Source organism: Haemaphysalis longicornis, unplaced genomic scaffold (genome assembly GCF_048455015.1).
Source record: "Haemaphysalis longicornis isolate Haplotype H1 unplaced genomic scaffold, Haemaphysalis longicornis Haplotype H1 scaffold_4, whole genome shotgun sequence".
Taxonomy (NCBI): Eukaryota; Metazoa; Arthropoda; class Arachnida; order Ixodida; family Ixodidae; genus Haemaphysalis; species Haemaphysalis longicornis.
Window position 1 is genome coordinate 59,082,290 of NW_027526361.1, and position 6,289 is coordinate 59,088,578.

The window sequence follows — 6,289 nt, forward strand, 5'->3', positions numbered from 1 at the left end:
GGCTACGGTCTCCAAACAGCTGTCCTTTGGGCACGGCAGCCATGCTCCAGACGGCACGTATGACAACGATTTCAATTTGGCGCCTTCTCGCGTGACGCATAAGGCATGACGGGATAAGGAGCGCCGCCAGAGTGAAACTCGGAAACGAGCTCGCGACAGGCGACTCTGTAAAACATAACGCAGTCGGGGGAGGGGGTGAAGATCAATTGCATCTATATGCGCCACTTTCCTGAACGTGGCTGCGGTTACCGAAAAATCCCGGAAGGCAACGTTTAAATCCCGGGAACAGAACGGTGTCGCCGCCCACGGGAAATAAAACGGCGCACGAGCCAATCGCCATCGCCGTTACGCCGGATACGCTGCTCGCACGCTGCGCTTAAAACAATTCAGTGCTACGGGCCAGAGAAGGATTTGCAGACGCTGAGAATGGCAAATATTTAACTCCCAGCGCTAATTAATTGTATCCGCCCTCTGCATACCCGTCGCTACGTTCTGGGAAGTCTCGATTAAGACGCCGCGCCTTACAAACAACTCGCCGTTCCAGAAACGAGCTCCGAATGAGCTCCCCGGGGTGCAAGATGTCCCAACTTCGCGAGCATTGTTTCGGCCCCACACAAGTGAGCTTTCCCGGCCGCTCGAACGGCGCATCGCGGACCCCCTTTGTATTTATAATTCAAAGGCGAGCCGGTGGCGTATCGTCGGATTGCCTGCCTTCTCTCTACCGGGCGCACGTGCCTTGTTTTCGCCTGAAGAAGATTCTGATTAGGGAGCCAGGGCCGCGAGGCTATTCTGGCAGATGAATGCACCTGCTTCTCTCATCGAGATTTATAACGCTCCAGGGTTAGTTTCCCCTCTCGACGCCGCATTAAAGTTGCACTCGATGCCAGTGGTCCCACGCGGGTGTACGTGAGTTGGAGGTGAGTGCGAAAGGCTGCACCCCACACACCCTGCCCCAAGTTGTATGCACTGCGGTGTGCCCCGGCACCTTCCTACACTCTTAATCTGGATCCACATAAGATCCACTTAGTAACTGGAACTTTTTTGCAAAAAAGTTCCACTTATATATTTGGAACCGTGTTCCACATATCCTGAAAATGTAAGTGGAACAGTGCACCACATATTTTTGCAGCTATATTATCTGGATCGGCGTTCCAAATAAAAATATACGGATCACTGTTCCAAATAAACTGGTAGTGTAAGTTACTGGAACACTGATCCACGTAAAATGATTATGGATTTATCCGGTGCGCCGTTCCAGGTACCTTCAGACCAGCTGTTTATATAAAACGGTGTTCCGATAGACGTTGAGAAGCGGTCTATGGGACTCCACTTTTCCAACATGTCTGCTTTCCTGTTGGTATAAACTGAGGTCATTTGCCAGGCTGGCGGATGCATTGATATCAGAAGGAAACCGCAAGCACCATTCTAACGCAGCCTTGACATATGGCCCACAGTGATACCAACAATTGGAAAACAGAAACCGCCGCAGCAGTGTGGTCCCTGACAGTTCCCAACAGTGGCCTATCGGAGCACAGTTCTATATAAAAGTTGGTCTGAGATACCTGGAGCGGCACACAGAGACTTTGGCTTCATCCGCCGAATCCTGTTCTGGGTTTTGGCTGCATGTAAAAGAAACAAGACTCGCATTAAAATACACACCAAACCAACTATTAGCACTGACACAATGCTTTTAAAAACACTAAGGAAATTTTATTCGCTCGTAGTATTGCGTACATTTGAGATACGGAGACATATCTGTTTCCACCTGGGCAGAAAATGACCAGCGTACAGGATCAAATACCAAAACGATATCAAGTGGCCAAAACGATCTAAGTGGCATTTTCCTATTTTTGCTAATATTTACCATTCTTTTTCGCTAAAAACACGTGGGTAATAAAGATGGCTTTAAGCGCAACCGCGTCACAAACAGACTTGTACATCTATCCTCGCAGTAACTCAAAAAGCATTACACAACAGTGAGCATAAAATATGCTGTTTTATGACATGAAATCAGGTACCGCAAATGCGGAAGTACCCACAGCGCATGCCATACCATTACGCATCCTGGTTCCAAAAAATGCAGTTTGCTATTAAATTGTAGGGAAAAGCCAAAAATACAAGCCATACACGGTTGGATTATCACAAGACCTGCAAGAATGCAGGAAAAGAACACCGGAGCCAATACTAACAATTTAACATTTGCACAGAAAAAATTACCGGAAGCATGTGGCACTATTGCACAACTAAAACATACACCATATATCAATATCAAGCTAACTGTAGCCAAAACCGACTATATACGCGCCCTGAAAAAGCCTTTCACTGAAGCCGCGTTCTTTCCCCGACAATTTGTAGCTATTTAAAATAACTTATCCAAAAAAAAGCTCATAGCACCCAGTGTGAATCTTACAAAATTTTACAAACCAGATAGCTCGGAGCATGTTACGCATTTTAAAATTTATCAAGCAGCCTAACTCTAAAGACGTTATTAGTTCCCTCAAGAACAATTCAGACATCCCAAATAACCAAGCCAGGTAGCGTTGAAACATACAGGTGACCAATTTTACCAAGCGAACTTGGAAGGATTTTTCCAGCCGGAACATTTATCTCAGGTAAAATTCACAGTTGCGTGCTATACAAACCCTACTATCATGACGACAGTATGCTTGTGACCAAAGCACTGCCTCTAACAGGCAAGAAATGCAACTTAGTCCAAAGTAAACAACTTTTTCAAGCCAAATATGTATATTTCGCATTCTTCTAGGGCTTAGGTGTCAGCTAAGATACAGTACAAAAATTGATTAATAAAACCCCAAACCGTCTGTGTAAATAATTACTCTCACGTTTGCATCCATCAACAGCAGCACTGCCATGGAAAAAATTTCGAGCTGCACTTGAATAATAAAAACGTTACAGTGCAGTGCCATTAGCTACATTAACAGAGTAACAGAGCAGCGGCAAAGGCAGCCTGCGCTTTGTGCCAATAATGAAAAATTGCAAAGGAAAGCACGACTTCACTTTTGCAGTTGACATGCCGCTTGCATCTACCAATCATTTGAACCACGACATATCTTTCCGAATAGGCTTAAACGTCTAACAATAATTTAAAACCCCAAGTAGAGTGACCACATCAAGTCTTTCAACAGAGCTTTAAACTTAAATGACACCAGGCCACTGTTAAATGGCCAAGAACTCTGCAAAAGTCCCAAGAACTCTCCAAAGTCGCATAAGTTTCAGGAGATTAAGATGAAATATACGGCGAGGAGGATGACCACATCTTGATGCGACAATGCAGGCGGAAAATCCATGAATTGTTTCTTGCACACAATATTTACGCTGCCATTCTCTTCTCTCAAAATAACTGGACGTCGAGAATAACTGGACCACGTCATGTACCTTTAAGGAAGGAACAAGAAAATTTTGTTAGACGATGGCGTTAAATGAGTGAGTTGCTTAGGATACCCCTTTTATAGCACAGTAATTGATTGAAATATCAGCGATTTCTTGGTTTATTTTCTGGGAATGCTGCTAACAATGTACAAAAAATATTAGCACAGACTGTCAATGGCAGTTCTCTAATTTTGGAAAGCAACCGCATTGGGCGTGGCAGTGGCGCCGTATTATCACAGCAGCAACTCTCAATGTGAAAGCAAAATGTTTGCAAAACTTGAATGCAAAATAATAGTCTTTTTGTCCACATGTTGCAGCATCCGAAACAGGCTGAATGTGAAGGTATTTCCCAATTTGGAGTTCACGATTTATTCTTAACAGTAAGATTTTGCTACAAAGAAAACTACCACAAATTCAGTCCCGCAAAAATAAAATGCCAGCTTCAATAAACCCTACCATGAATTGAGTCCCACAAAAATAAAATGCCAACTTACCCAACTAAAATTAAGATGCAGGCGTTCCTGGCAGGGCCTCCTCGGAGTGATTTTCCAGGAAAGTTTTGCCAACGTGTTCCCAAAAGCTCTTACTGTTGTTTTCACCTACAGGTCAAGTTGTCACTGAAATGGTGTTCCGAAGCCATTACGTATAATGCAACTACCTAAAAAGGGACCATCAAAGTTCCAGAACTGGGAGTGCGTACTTACTTGTAGAATGCAATGATTTCATCCCGTACAACGGCTTTCACGTGTTTCCTTTTTGTGAACACAAGACTTCAAGAACGGTGAACACACGCCTTCAAGAACCAGGAAAATGGCAGTATGAATTCCTTGTTCCATTGTTTTAAGTCCCGGTCCGCCCTATTTCCTAGAAATAAAAACAGTATAAAAATATGGAAGCATTTATTTACGCTTCCCTCTAAGAAGGGAGTACTACAAGATCTCGTACAAGGCCTGATTAGTTGTGCTAAAATTTATTTTGCATCACGAGCCCTGGTAACGTTTTCAGGCGAAACAATTTTAAATATAAAAATATTTGAACATTTTTAGGCTTACCTGTCATTGCTCCATGCGGAGTGGTGAACGTCTGTATAATACGCAACACTCAAGAGGCACTCTTTCGTGGCTTTATGACTTCCACAATGCATTCACAATCTGTCACACTTGTCACGACGACGCCTCGGCGTGCCGAAGATGTCTTCAGCCACAGTGAATGCCACAGCCATGATTTCACAGGTATATGTAAGGAATGGAAATAATTCGTTTTAATTTCTGTTCTTCAGACAAACGAAAACAATTGTCGCAAACTACCAGTGTAGAGACAAATTTCTCCACAGTCAGCCGTAGTCTGCATCTGGACAGATTACACAGATCGAATACAAAATGTAGCAATCTGCTTTCGCAGTATATTTTCTAAGTTCAAGGAAGCACAGAAATGGGTTAATGTTGGGTGCACATAGTGATGCAAGAACTTATCACCGGAGCGTTGTCGGAAATTATTTCGACTCTCGGGTTGCCACCGACATTGACGGCATAAAAATGCAAGAGTGGCTTATTTCTAACGCGGTTCCTGAAGTAGCAACCACTAATTATGGATATTGGATAATTATCCTGAAGTCTCAAGTTACCACTGACATTAACAGCATAGAAACGGCAGCACACTTTCTATATACCCGCTGCGTGTTTCCACATATTTCTTCCCCTCTACAAAAGAAACGTTTGTTACTGCGGTACTGCTAAGACAACCACTGTCCCTTCCATTTCTCTACACTTCAGGCAATGTAAAATAGATCATCTCAATTGGTCAAAGGAATTGGAAGAAACATGGAACTGCATAACACACTGCACAGATAAACGTAAGCTGACGCCTTGAAAGCACATCAACACAACTCGAAATAGCGTCTACCTTGCGCGCAACGGGCAAGGTCGAAGACTCCCGGTCTGGTAAGCACAGTAAATGGCATTCTACTCATCAGACTAACACAACGCCGCAATTACCACGCAAGTTTTAAAAATACCAATAAATCTAAGGACGGACGCTCCGACAAACTTGCTTGGAAGTTGTACACGTGTGCACGCGCGATTATCGCGAGCGACTAACCCGAGAAGATTCGCTACCGCAGATATATCGTCAATATACAACTAAGCAAAGCCACACAGTAAGGGAACATCCACTCATGAAACGCGCAAACCAGGAACTTCTGACGTACGCAGTCAGAAATTTCCAGCCGACTCTGACCCACGAACACGGGAGTTTTGGTAAATTACGGCTGCAAACGTTTCTCCAACACAAAATGTTACACGCCGCGACCACAAGCATGAACGACACACGAACAACGGGCATAGACGCGGTATGTTTATCGGACGCAGTTAACAAGGATGTCACTGAACAACAACCGTTACCAGCACATAAATAAGCAGCACTGACCTTTTTTGCGCCTCCTGGCAAAACTCCACATCGTCGAGCAGGAAATACAGCCCAGGGATATGAAAAAATTCGCAGTTGCACGCCGCAATCAACCCAATTTAAACTGTTAACGGCGCTAACGGTTCTCGCCAGCGTGACCGAGAATTTCTTTAGTAAATATCACGCGCATCGGGCGAGCAATTGAGAAACCCGCTCGGGAGTGCCACTGGTGGCGCTGCATGCGGAACTGTCGGGACTGGAGGTTAACCAAAAGGCAGTCGGCAGATTAGCACTGGGAGCTCACAGTAAGACTACAAATGAGGCGGTACAAGGCGATATGGGTTGGGCTTCATTTGAGGCGAGGGAAGCGCAAAGTAAGATACGTTTTGAGGAGCGGCTTAGACATTTAGATGAGAAGAACTGGGCAGCCAGAGTGCACAGGTACGTGTACCTTAAAAGTGTGGACACCCAATGGCGGAAGAGGACGCGAAAGCTG

At 44.5% G+C, this 6,289-nt stretch overlaps 1 long non-coding RNA gene across 1 annotated transcript; it reads right to left on the reverse strand.

Annotated features, from left to right (window-relative positions):
• Positions 1 to 1,705: 1,705 nt before the first annotated feature.
• Positions 1,706 to 5,952, reverse strand: LOC144178769 (uncharacterized). The gene is made up of 5 exons (XR_013324061.1): positions 5,815 to 5,952; positions 4,443 to 4,584; positions 4,095 to 4,254; positions 3,885 to 4,007; positions 1,706 to 3,396 (listed from the first exon to the last, which is right to left on the reverse strand). It is a non-coding gene; the product is annotated as an uncharacterized LOC144178769 (long non-coding RNA).
• Between the last annotated feature and the right edge of the window lie 337 nt (positions 5,953 to 6,289).